The sequence below is a fragment of the Antechinus flavipes genome, chromosome 2 (genome assembly GCF_016432865.1).
Source record: "Antechinus flavipes isolate AdamAnt ecotype Samford, QLD, Australia chromosome 2, AdamAnt_v2, whole genome shotgun sequence".
NCBI lineage: Eukaryota > Metazoa > Chordata > Mammalia > Dasyuromorphia > Dasyuridae > Antechinus > Antechinus flavipes.
The window spans coordinates 421,451,225-421,464,297 of record NC_067399.1 but is presented as its reverse complement, the minus strand read 5'-3'; the positions used below and the strand labels follow the sequence as shown (position 1 = coordinate 421,464,297).

The 13,073-nt window shown below is 33.9% G+C and overlaps 1 protein-coding gene and 1 long non-coding RNA gene across 4 annotated transcripts in view; one reads left to right on the top strand and one right to left on the bottom strand.

The window, feature by feature from the left end:
• Positions 1-13,073, top strand: part of SLIT3 (slit guidance ligand 3) — a 778,163-nt gene that overhangs the window by 469,873 nt on the left and 295,217 nt on the right. The window lies entirely within an intron of this gene.
• The window catches only part of LOC127550180 (uncharacterized), a 95,234-nt gene that overhangs the window by 70,172 nt on the left and 11,989 nt on the right, over positions 1-13,073 (bottom strand). The gene's annotated exons all lie outside the window — the stretch shown is intronic.

The following is a 13,073-nucleotide window of genomic DNA, read 5'->3' as shown; positions in this document are numbered from 1 at the left end:
TCCAATTTTTTTCCCAAGTGTGTATATTTTCAAAAATAGTGGAAAGAAAGAAGAAAAACTTGTCTCCGAAATAGCCATGGATGGTCTCCATGTTCATATGAACATGTCAGTCTTGTGCATCTATACTTTATTTCTTTTCAAATATGTTAATGACTGCAGTAGGTTGAGGTGATAGCCAGTACGAAAAGAGTATGTAACTTTAAATTACAGTACCTAGGTTTGAATCTCAAACCTGCCTCTTCCTATCTATGTGACTTTGAGTATATCATTTAACCTGCATAGACTTTGATTTCCTCATTTGTAAAATAAATGAGATCCCTACTAGCAATGGATTTGTGATCTGTAGGATCAAAAAGAATAGGAAAATCCAGGGGACTGTCTTCAATACTGAACTGTTGCATGCATTTCCAATTGTTGCCCTTATCAATAGACCAGTGGTTTTATTGAAATGGGTACTCATCACCAGAACATATCATAAACCATATAGGCTTTCTCATCTGTGAATTTCATATCTTTGTCCTCCACTCAATTTTAATTCAATAATTCAACATGCACTTACTATATGTCAGGAGTTAGGCTAGGCACTCAGGAATTAAAAATAAAAATTAAACTATTCCTGTCCTCAAGTTTACATTCCACTAAGGGGTAACAATACATATATGTATAATTAAAGAAAAATGTAAACAAAATAATTTCTAGGAAGAGGGCACTAGCAAATAGGGTAGAAATGAAAAAATCAGGCCAGGTTTCCCAAAGGAGATGACATATCAGCTAAGTTTGGTAGACAACTAATAATTCTCTGAAGCAGAGGTGAGGATTGAGTACATTCTAGTTAAAGACATCATTTGTAAAAATATGAAGTTATCAGAGCATCATCTATGAGAAGAAAAAGAAGATATTTCCAACTAGAACACAGAGAGCATAAAGGAAAGTAATATACAGTAATATAATAATAAGAAAGACAGAAGCCAGGTTATACATTAAATTTAATTTCTATTTGAATTTGAATTGAATTTAAATTCTATTTAAATTCTAGTATTTTATACTAGAGACAACAAAGAATGAAGCCTCTTAAGTGGGGAAGTGATACAGGCTTTAGGTATTAGTGTAGCTTGAAGAAGGACAAAAGAGAGAATTTGGAGGCATGGAAACCAATTAGGCTATTGTAATTGCTCATGTAAGAAATGATGAAGACCTAAACTTGAAAAAGATATATTATAACCTACAGTTAATGAACCTTGGCAGATGACTGGATGTGATGGGTAAGGGAAAGGAAAGGGTGAAGGTTTCTCAACTTACAAACCTAGGTAGTTGAAAGGGTGACGAAAGAAAGAGAGGGTGTTCAGAGGAGGAGGAAATAGAACAAATTTTGTTTTAGGCATTTTGAGTTTGAGATACCTATGGGATACTCAGTAGGAGCCACTGAATAGACAGTAAACAATGCAAGAGCAGAATTCAGGAGAGAGCAAGGGGCTGAGAATATGTATGAGACATTCATCTGCTTCAAGGTAATGTTTAATATCTAAGGATGGAAATAGTCATTTTTGGAGGGATTGTGAATAGAGAGACATAGTAATATTCTGTGATTAGAGTTATGAAATGGACCAAGCATTTTGCAAAGCAATTTGTAAATTATACTAAAAAGGTAAATAAAATGTCCATATTTTTTAAATCAGAGATCCTATTCATAGGAATATATTCCAACGATGTCAAATGTAAAAAAAAAAAAATAAAGATTTTATATACAATAAAATATCTAGGCAGCACCTTTTATAGTAGCAAATAATATTTTTATCAATTGAGATAATTATTAGTTGAGAAATAACTACAGAATTTATGTTGCATTATGTTGCAATGTAATATTGCTGTACTTGAGAAAATATAAGAATACAGATTAATATTGGAAGAAAAGAATTTTGACTGCATTACTAAACTAGTAGAAGGGAATATTGTGAATATCATTTTCTAAGATTTTATTTTTGAGCTTTTATTTCATGGAAGCACTTGTTTTCACTCATTCCTACACCTTCCACACCCACCATAGGAAAAATATATATAATAAATAAACCTTCTAATAATTATGTATCATCAAGCAAACCAAATTCTTGTATTCACCACAGAGAAAAACATTATGTCTCACTATGCATCTTGAGTCCATCACCTCTACTTCAGGAGATGGATAGCATGCTTTCTCATCACTCTCCTAAGTTAAACCCACAGAAGAGATATGAGAACGTACTTCCCTTACTTCTTTACATAGCTGGGACACTGTGGGCATTGAAAACTGCATGTTGGTCTCAGTTGACCTCTTGGGTAGTTTTGATGAGCTGCTATTTTTCCATTCTTTTTTTATTTTTTGTTATAAAGGATAGATCTCTCTTGAAAAAGAGAAAGGAAATGTTTGGAAATCAAGATGATGTAAAAAGAAATAATAGCAAGTTTTAAAAATCAAATTGACAATTAAACCCATAGTTGCCAATGAGATCCCAAGAAATATATTACAGAAAACAATAAGAAAATTGTTTAGCTCAAGACCCTAGGAATAAGTAAGTGTTCATGGATAAACTTCAGGGGAGAATCATGAAATTGGATGGAAAATAAATTATATCTTTATTTAGATCTAAGTGTTGTAATCCTATATATTTTATTTCATGAATTTTAAAACATTATTCTAGGGGGAATCCATGGCTCAAAGAAGTTTAGAAAAACACCTATTTCGGGTCTTTTCTTCTGAATAATTGATTAATTATTTGTTTTATAATTATTTATATGGTTCTCATTGCCTGTCTAGTACAGTATCTGCTCCTACACTTGAGATAATCAATCTGATTGTATGTGGGTGTCATGAGGACCTGCTTTGAAGAACAAAAGGGAATAAAAGATGGTCATCTTCCTATGTTCATAAAGAGAAAACCAATCTCTAGTCTTGTGGAACTGGCAGTTAAAGGCAGGCAAGAATCTGGCCCTTCATCTGCTGCCAAGTTATCTCATCATAGAAAAGGAGGATAAATTCATATTTCCATCTTTTTTCCCCTTGATACTTAATTTGTAGAATATAAAAGACCTGAAAGATCCAGACTAGGTCCATTGTGAATATAGATACTTGAATGGTTCTCTGATTTCTTTGGTGGTGATACTTCTTTAAACAGTACCAATAACAACCCATCCTTGCCTTCGAATTCCATATCTATGTTTTTTCTTAAATACTCCACTGGGGGTCCAGCCAATTGACTAGAGCCTTCCACTAGATCTTCAGCTAATTCCTGAACACCAAGAAAATACTCAGGCTGTCCATCATTCTCCCTGCATGACTGGCCCACCTCCCTTTTGTAGTCATATGTCTTTCTAATGGTATCCGTTCTGCTATTCCTCCCATGCAGTTCTTCATTGGTGATAACTTACAGCCGACTCTTTCCAACCATGCATTTCTCCATTGTCCTTTGAGTGACCTGCAACTTTAATTCTTTGGAGACTACAGTATTCCATGACTCAGAGTGATACAGCCTCACCAGAAGAATATTGATATTAAGATTTGTCTTTGTTTCAGAGAGATGCACAGAAGGTCACTCAAAGCACTTCACACAAAACTTCCCAAAAGCAAGCGAGGTCTCTTGTCTCTTGTCCATAGGGTCTCTTACAAAATGTGTGTGTGTGTGTGTGTATTGTATATACATATATGTATATAGAAAGACACAAAAATACGTATATTTATGCACACACACTGTTGTTCAGTCACGTTAGTGCTGTCCAGCTCTTCATGACCCCATTTGGGGTTTTCTTAGCAAAGATGCTGAAATGATTTGCCGTTTTCCTTCTCCAGCTCATTTTACAGATGAAGAACTGAAGCCAGCAGGGTTAATTGATTTGCCTAGAGTCATACAGCTGGTGTCTGAGGCCAGATTTCAACTCATGAAAATAAGTCTTCCCGACTCCAGGCCTGGCACTCTATCTACTTGCACAGATACTTTTGCAAACTTGGATGAATAACTTAGCTTCTCTTAGATTTGGGGTTTCATCTATAAAAGCCAGGGGTTCTCTGAGGTAATTAAGTTCTAACATTAGGGTTCGTTTTCCCTATATGGCAAACAAGCCAGATTTTTCTTGTTGTTGGTGGTTATGGATCTCTTTTAGGAACAAGTTCCAGTGCTTGATGTATTAGCACAATATCCTCTGCAAACAAGAGCATTGAGAAGTCCCCCCCCCCATTTATAGGGAATGTATCTTCCATTTGAACCATGTACAATACGTCCTCCAAGACAGTGGCAAACAATTTTGCTGAACATACATCTCACTGTCTTAAGCCTCATTTGAAATAAAAAATCAGAGAGTGATCAAAGTTATCTCTGGTTACATATCTTTCAAGGAGTCTTGTATAAATTTTACATATTTATTCAAGAACACCTTGTCAGATTTTTTCCTTTAAGATGGTATCTTTTCCACCAAATCAAATGCATATTTAGCAACACATAATAAATACAATAAATAATACATATTTTCTACATATTTTAGTTGTTGACTATGAGAAAGTAACTTGTATAATATCACTTGTGAAAGAAGTTTGCCTGTTCCCTTCTCATGCCTTTATATTTTGATGCAAGTGAAAATAATTCTCATAAAGATTTCATAGAAATGGGAAAATAGTCATATGAGAGGTTCACTATTTTTTTCATTCACTTTTCTCTGATAAAAATATGTAATTTTTTCAAGGTTTTTGATACTTTCGTTCCATTTTTCAGATATCTTTAGAATCTACTCTTCAACACTCTCAAAATTGTTATTTCCAACACAAACTCCTTTTGTGTATACATGGGATATTTTATTTTGTACCATATCTTGTATATTGGGAATGATGATATTAGCAGCCAAAATTAGTGGCTCCAGGCTCAGTATAAAAAGAGGGAAAGAGGCAGCAATTGTTTTGGATATCTTTAAATAGCTTGCTTTTTTTATTTGTTTGTTTCTTTCCTTCCTTTCACTTTCACCTTTAGGTGTCCTTAAATGAGTTTCTTTAATTCAACTTTTTGTTATGCTTTCCATAATCCCATTTTTCTTTCATTTTTTTGTTTTGTTTTACTTTTTTCTAATATGAGACAATATAGTTCAGAACTTTCCACGATATTCCTTATAAGATGATGCAAATAAGTGTATAGATCAAATTGGTGTTGTCCATGACTATCATGTCCCTATACCTGGCAAGGAAATCACATGTTCAGTTTTCCTAGCTCTTCGCATAATGTTTGGAACATAATAGACATTCATCAAGTATTTAGGGACTGATTAACTAAAATCCTTTCTAGATGCTTTTCATTCTCCTTGATGAGGCATTTGATTTAAATTGTTTAAATTTCCTTATGAAATATTGCAATTCTACACCTATGTCTGTTCTTTTATCTAATTTTTACTTTTTAGCACCAAGACCTTGTTTAAATAAGATAAGATAGAATTGCCTCAATTATGTGCCATTTTGTTTTTATTCTTCTAATTTGTTTTTGCTTTTTAAAATATGCTCCAATAATTCAGTTGTCTACCAAAACAAAAACATCTGGACTACAAATTACTCTAGCATTGATAGCTAATTGTTTCCTTTGCATTTAAACCATAAAACTATTTCTGGACAGGATTTCCAAGGCAATACAGCTTAATTTCTTTTTACAGATGTGTAAACCCGAGGGACAGAGAGATGAAGTGACTTGCCCAAAATCTTATAAGTACTAAGTGTCCAGAATCAATCTCTTTCCACTATATCATATCTGTTAAAATCTGTTTTAAAATTGAATAATAATATAATCAGTTTCATTTTTTTTCATTGTGATTTGGCACTCAGCATTTTCAGTGATTTTTGACTACCTTACTACCTATGTGATCCTGGCAAATCCCTTAATCTCAGTCTATGTAAGTTTCCTAAATTATAAAATAGGGATAATAATAGCACTTACCTCATAGGGTTGATGTGAAGATCAAATGAAATAATATTTATTAAAAGTACTTAGCATAATGTTTGGCACATTGTAGAAGTTATATAAATGTTCATTCCTTTTCCCTTTCCCCTTCTTGGAGAAAATATTCATGATATAAAAACATAAGGCAGATTTTTTTTTTTTACTGTTTATGAGCTTTTCTTTTGTTACACTTGAACCATGTTTTCAAACATAGTTTCTTTGTTCTCTCCTTTTCTTAAATTGTCATTAACATCACTGAGGATTAAGTAGGTTTTCAATTAATTTGGAGAATCTTATTTAGCTCTTTTTAGTATCTCCTCAGATCCTCTCCTCATCCTGAGTAACATATGTTGGTTGACACATAAGCTACAACCATCTTCATGATGGTTTCTTGTAAAAGATTTTTATGAGGGCTTCAATGCAGGGCAACCACTTGTTCCATGGAATAATGTTTTTTTTTTTTTACCCTTTGGACATATGATAGACCCAGCTTTTACAAATTCCTATGTTTAATCTCTCTACTAAGGAGAACAATCTTCTCATTTAGTTTTAAATTTCTTCACCTTTTGGTTTCATTTATGGAAATATGTCTAGATGGACATGATTCAAATCTTATAGGATGGCCACATTTTGGACAAGGAAATCACATTTAGCATACTAACAGTTAAGTTCATGTTGGATAAAATTTAAAATAATATCATTTTTGCCTCCTTTGCCACATTTTCTAATATTGCTATTCTTCTTACAGTAGCAGCAGGGAAAATGTGATATTTTTCTTTGTTTCACAGTTACCTTGATCAAAAAATTCATCACTAAATGGCCAACATAGTGGTGATGAACCTCACTGTGCTTCCTCAGAAAGCCAGGAGCAGTACTCAAAACAGAACCATCAGCTAAAAACTCAGTGACTGCTTCCTCCAGCTCCCACCATGCAGCCCTTCATACACTTTGCTCTGCATTTCTGCCCACATGGGTTGGCAGAAACCTTCCCAAAGATCAGGCCAAATACCTGGACAGGCATTTTGAAGTTAAATGAATGACTTTATTAAGTCACATGTTAAAGAAATATGCCAGATAATATAAAGGTGACTGAGGTTTCCCAAATCTCAGGAAGTGGACACTGCAGTCTGGATGTTCACAGCAAGTTGTCCTTATAAAAATCAACTGGAACTCTAAGTTTTGACAAATTAAGGCATTTGGAATTGATTAGCCTGTAGAAGAGGTTGACTTAATGATGTATTACAGCCTGTTCCAACCAACTCATGCCATTGTTAATTTTCAGAATACAATAAGCAATACAATATTATAAACATTTATTATATGCCTACTCTTCCTAGGCCAAAGCTTCTGAAATTATAGATCATAACCTCACATGGAATCACATGATTTAATGTGAAGGTAATTAAATTATGATTTTTAATCATATTATTTTGTGTTCAATTAATTTATGTTCAATTATATACATATTTTATATATCCATATGCCCAGGATCCTGTAAAAATTTCTTGGTGAAAAAGGGCCATGAGAAGGAAAAGTTTAAGAAGCCCTGTGCTAAGCAATGGGCATACAAATAAGAAAAATAAAAATAGTCCCTGTCCTCTTGAAGCTTATGATATAATGGGAAAGACAATTCATAAAAGAAAGCTGAAAAGAGGGAAGAGTCAAAGGACATTTGTTTTCAGCAAAACCAAGGAAAGCAACTGGTAGTCTCAAGAATGGGATTTTGAGCCCACTATAAAAGAAGACTATGGAAAAAAAGGTTTTTGCTCCATATTATAACTCTCCATGAGTTTCCTGGTGATGAGTTAAAAAGTGGGGGAGAGGAAAAGAAGGGATTGTAATGATGGTATGATGATGTTAGATCTGAAATCAAGCATTTATACTTCAGAAATGAACAACATCTACAAATCAAGGCTTTGATTTATTATATAGTTAGAAAATGTTAATGATGAAGATTAAACATAAAAGGGTATATACATTTAACAGCCAGAGAGTCTGGTTGATAAATATTTACCAGCACACCCTTGTTTTGCTCTATTAGCATTACTTGAGCTTGACAAGAGTGCAGTAGAAGAGTTGCATTTAGGGAATGAAATCATCACCAGACTAAGTATCTAGTGATTTTACAATAATAATAATAACATATAATAATAACAATAACAATAATAATAATAATAAATAAATAACTGGCATTTATACAGTGCTTTAAGGTTTGCACTGTGTTTTACATCTACTATTTCACATAAATCTCATGACACTCCTGGGTTTATGTGATATCTATTACCCATATATAATAGATTTCATGAAAAAGATGCTGATCAGTTCTTTCTGTCTACAGAAAATTAAATAAGATAATCTAGATCTGAATTAAAATGAGTAAAATCATAAAATTTCAGACCTTTATAAGACCTTAATAAGAGTTCTAATCCAACAACATTCTCCCACTAAAGCATCCCTCCATTTGAGTAGTTCAGAAACAAGTTCTTGACCTGGGCAAATGATGGAATGGGACATTGGGTTTATAACATCTTCTTTTCTGGAAAAGAGAATCAATAACAATTTGTCCTGAATTGTTTAACTTTTCACCTGCCCAAAGGCAAGTGACTGAATTCAATGACTGGCAAAATGGTATATTGGGAAGAGTCATGAATTTGGGATCAGAAAACTTGGACTCAACACTTAGCTCTATATTGTCGATGTGACTTCTCAGGTATAAAGTTTTTTATTTGTAAAATAAGAAGATCTGTCTTGATTATCTCTAAAGATCTTTCTAGCTCCCAAGGTCACTTTCAATTCAAAAATTCTCTGAAATGCATTTAGGAAGATTATGGTCCTGCCATAGAACAGAATTCCATAAAAACTCAAGGAAGGAAACAAGTATTTATTAAGCACTTACTATATATTAGGCAGTTTGCTAAGCACTTTACAAATTTTATCTCATTTGAACTAGCCCAAAAGGACTTATTTCTTCACCTGAGCACAATTAATTGTAAGCAGATGAAAACCTAAATTAATTGAAGTAAAAACCTTCTTATAAAAAGTCTCCTAAGACTCCTCACCTTCCTGTAGTTTCTGATGGCTGAACTGGAGCCATCAGTGACAAGTGATATACGAACTTCTTTTACCAAAGTATGACTAGCCCGGGGGACCCTTTAAATTTCATTTTATTTTTTATACAAGTCAGTACATCAGGCTCCAATGCATATATATGTAAGATGAATGCAGTATACAGTTGAAATTTCTCCTCCTCTGAGTCTCTCCACACCTTGAATCTTGGACTCTCAAGCCATTTTTAATGCAGTCTCATTTTTCTTTCCTGTCATTACCTGATTTCATCTGAAAATCTCTGCATGTGGTTCTCCTTTCCCTTAATTCATTAGTTTTGGCATTGCTGTTTATTATATCATCCTGACATCTGTCTCGTATAGCTGCTTTGAGGCAAACAGAATGTTAAAAAAGGATTTAACTCTTAGAGACTAAATGGAAACTCATATTTGTTGAGGTGACTTTGGTCTTTGATAGATATTTTTGTAGATAGAACTATATTTGTAATCAAAATGATAATCCACGTTCTGATATTCTTTAGCTCATCTGAAGGAAAAGGAACTTATGGGTGACTGAGCTATTTATTCATATATTCATATAAAGAGAGACTAAATCTTTACTGGAAGAATATTCTATTAGTTTAATAAAGTTCTCACTTTGAGTCTCAAGGGAAAAAATGCACAGTCAATCAACAGTCAACAAGCATCTATTAAACCCTTACCATTTACCAGGCACTGTGCTAAACACAATACAACTTTTTCTTGGGCTCCTCAAAGCAAGTATTAGAAATCTGGTAGCTCCTACAACTATTAGGCTGTGTAAGATTATTTCTTCAAATAACACAAGAGCAATTCTGGAGTTTCAGATGTGACCAGTTGCAAGTGACCTTAAGAAAGACTCTCAGCTTTTGTGTAAAGTCTGATGAGAATTCAAATATTCAGGGTGTGGGCAGATTAAAACTCTGTTTCCATAAAGAAGGGAAGCATCATAGTGGTATAGTGGAAAATTCAATCCAAATTCAGCTTAGATTTCTTTTTTAAAATTTTCAATAGTTTTTTTTTTATTTTTCCAAATACTTGTATAGTTTTCAACATTCATTTCATAAGACTTTGTGTTCCAAATTTTTTCCTCCCTAATTTCCCACCTCTTCAAGACAGCAAGCAATCTGATATAGGTTAAACATGTGTAAATCTTTTAAACATTCCCACATTTGTCATCTTGTGCAAGAAAAATCAAACCAAAATGGAATATCTTTAAAAAGAAAAAAAGAAAAAGGTGAAAATGCTATGCTTCAATCCACATTCAGTCTCCAGTTCTCTCTTTCTGGATGTAGATAGCATTTTTCATCCCAAATGTGTTGGAATTGCCTTGTATTACCACATTTCAGCTTAGATTTCTGAAATGACATTATATGTCAGACAGTGTGGTATGCACTTAGGACACAAAAACAAACAAAAGAGAAACAGTCCCTGTCCTCAAGGAATTTACATTCTACTGTGGAGACATGTCACATACAGAGATAAGTAAATACAAAATAGATGCAAAATAAATCCATTATAAGAAAAAGAACACTATGTACTTGGTGGAATAAAGAATGTAAGAAGTGGTATTGATTTGACCTTTGATGAAAACATTGGATTGCAAGAGGTTAAGTTGAGGAGGGAGAGCATTCTGGAAATGGAGCACAGTCAGTGCAATACCATGGAGACAAGAGATGGAATGTCTTGTAAGAGGAATATCATTTGGATTAGTTTGGATAGACCTTAAAGTGCACAAAGAAGACTCATGTTTTTCAGTAGAAAAATCAGAAAATCACTAGACTAGAAGGAAGTATATTTGAGTTCTGGTCCTAAACCTATCAGTTTGTACTCTATATAGAGGTTAGTATTAATATGGTATAGTAAATAGAGTTCTGTATTTGGAGTTAAAGTTGCCTGGATTCAAATTCCCCTAACACTTCCTAGTTATATGATTCTGAGCAATTTATTTAATCTCTCTAAATCTCAATTTCCCAATCTGCAAAATAATAAAGTTAATAATAACATCTTCCTCATAAGATTTGCATAAGTACCAAATGAAATCATGTATGTGAAATACTTTTCAAGACCTAAAGCAGTTTAAAAATGGGAGATGTTATGATAATAGGTAAGAAATCGTAGCTAAATGGCCTACTAGGGCTTCCATATATATGCTACCATATATTTTTTAAAATGGTGTGTATTTTTATTATCTTCCCTGATCACAAACTTCTTGAGAGGAGGACTATTTTTTTTTCTTTGCATTACCTGTATCTAACACAATGCCTGACATTTAATAAATGTTTGTTGATGAATTGATCCATGGTCCTGTTCTGCTATAGTTAGAAGGAAGAAAACAAGTGTTATCATGGACCAAAAAGGCAAGAAAACCTTTCCAGATCAAAGTTATTAGAAATTTTTACTTCTCTGGAAGGCTAAAAATAACATATATGCATGTAACTTTATTTTATTTTTCTCAATATTTTATTTTTTCAATTCTATGTAGATAGTTTTCAACATTCATTTTTATAAGATTTTGAGTTCCAAATTTTTTCTCCCTCCTTCCCTTACCTCTCCTCTCCCCAAGAAAGCAAGCAATCATGAATGTTACTTCAGACCAGAGATTCTTAACCTTCATGGATCCTTTTTGTAGCCTGGTAAATCTTCTATCCAGATACCTTCTCAGAATAGTGGAAATATCCTTTTAAATAATGGAAAGAAAGGTAAATTTTAGTTAGAAATGAATGAAAATATATAAATATCCATATATATAATATTTTCACACATCTATATATGAGAATATATTATATGAATATATATTATGTGTGTTTATTTTCTCCTTCATCTAAATATGTTACTGTTGCTGAGTCATTTCAATTGCATCTAGTTCTTTGTGACCACACTTGGGATTTTCTTGGCACTGGAGCCGCTTATTTTATTGATGAGGAAACTGAAGTTAACACAGTGACTTTTCCAGGATAATATGGCCAGTAAGTGTCTGAGGCCAGATTTGAATTCATGGGGCTTGATTCCAAACCTCCTCTAAGTACACAAACCTCCTAAAATCTATCCATGGACTCCATTCAGGCTAAAAACTACCCTAGAGGATGTTTTGTTTCCCATTTTCCTCCTTCCTTTCCACTGTAACACAAAAGGATACATATCGTATAATAGAACTTGAACTGGAAAAAACTTGAGACCATCGAGTATAATTTCTTCACTTTGCAGATGAAGACCCAAGGGCTAGAGAGATTAAATGCCTTCTTCAAAGTCATGTAGGCAGCCTCTGGAGTGGCCCCCATCCCTAGTAACCAACTCAGCTGAAGTGCCCCTTAGCCCAGAGCTGCCGCTGGACAGGTTGATGTGACTGCACTTATTAGAATCATTTGTTTCCATCAAAATTCAGATCACACTACTTCCTACATGAGGCTTTTCTTGGTCTTCTCGATGCTGGATCCTCCCTCAAAACCCACCCACACACACACACTCTTCTCATCAGAGGCAGAATCTGTCCATTGTGCCGCTCATCTTCCTTTTAACTACAGCACTAAGATTCTCTGGTCAGACATCCACTTGCTACCTCCATGATTTGGAGACACAAGTTTATTACAAGGCTTCTCAGAGCTTTGAAGAGAACTTCTTGCTCAGAACTCAGAGCAGAAGGAATCCAGGAATCCATCATGCAGCCAAAACCATACTAAAAATTACCCTGAGAACGTGGCTCGAGAAAAACCCAAGTTACTCCATCCCTAGACTAACTCTAATCTAATTATTATCCCCAAAAGGTAGAAATTTTAGATTCTTTGGGGTTCTAGCTTTTAGTACACTATTATGAGTTTCTGATGATTTACCAGCTACATGGTTTACTAGGGTCCCAAGAAAACTCCTATTAACACAATTCTCCATTTGTCTCCTTCTCTTTTGTACTCATGACACTGAACATATTATTCATATCTTCTGACAAGGATTGCAGGGGTATTCCCAGCTGTTCTTGAGGAGAGGAGAGAAAAATGACACATGAAAACAGAGCTATCAATAGTCCAAGGCATTGCAGGTGAAGTGGAACATTTTG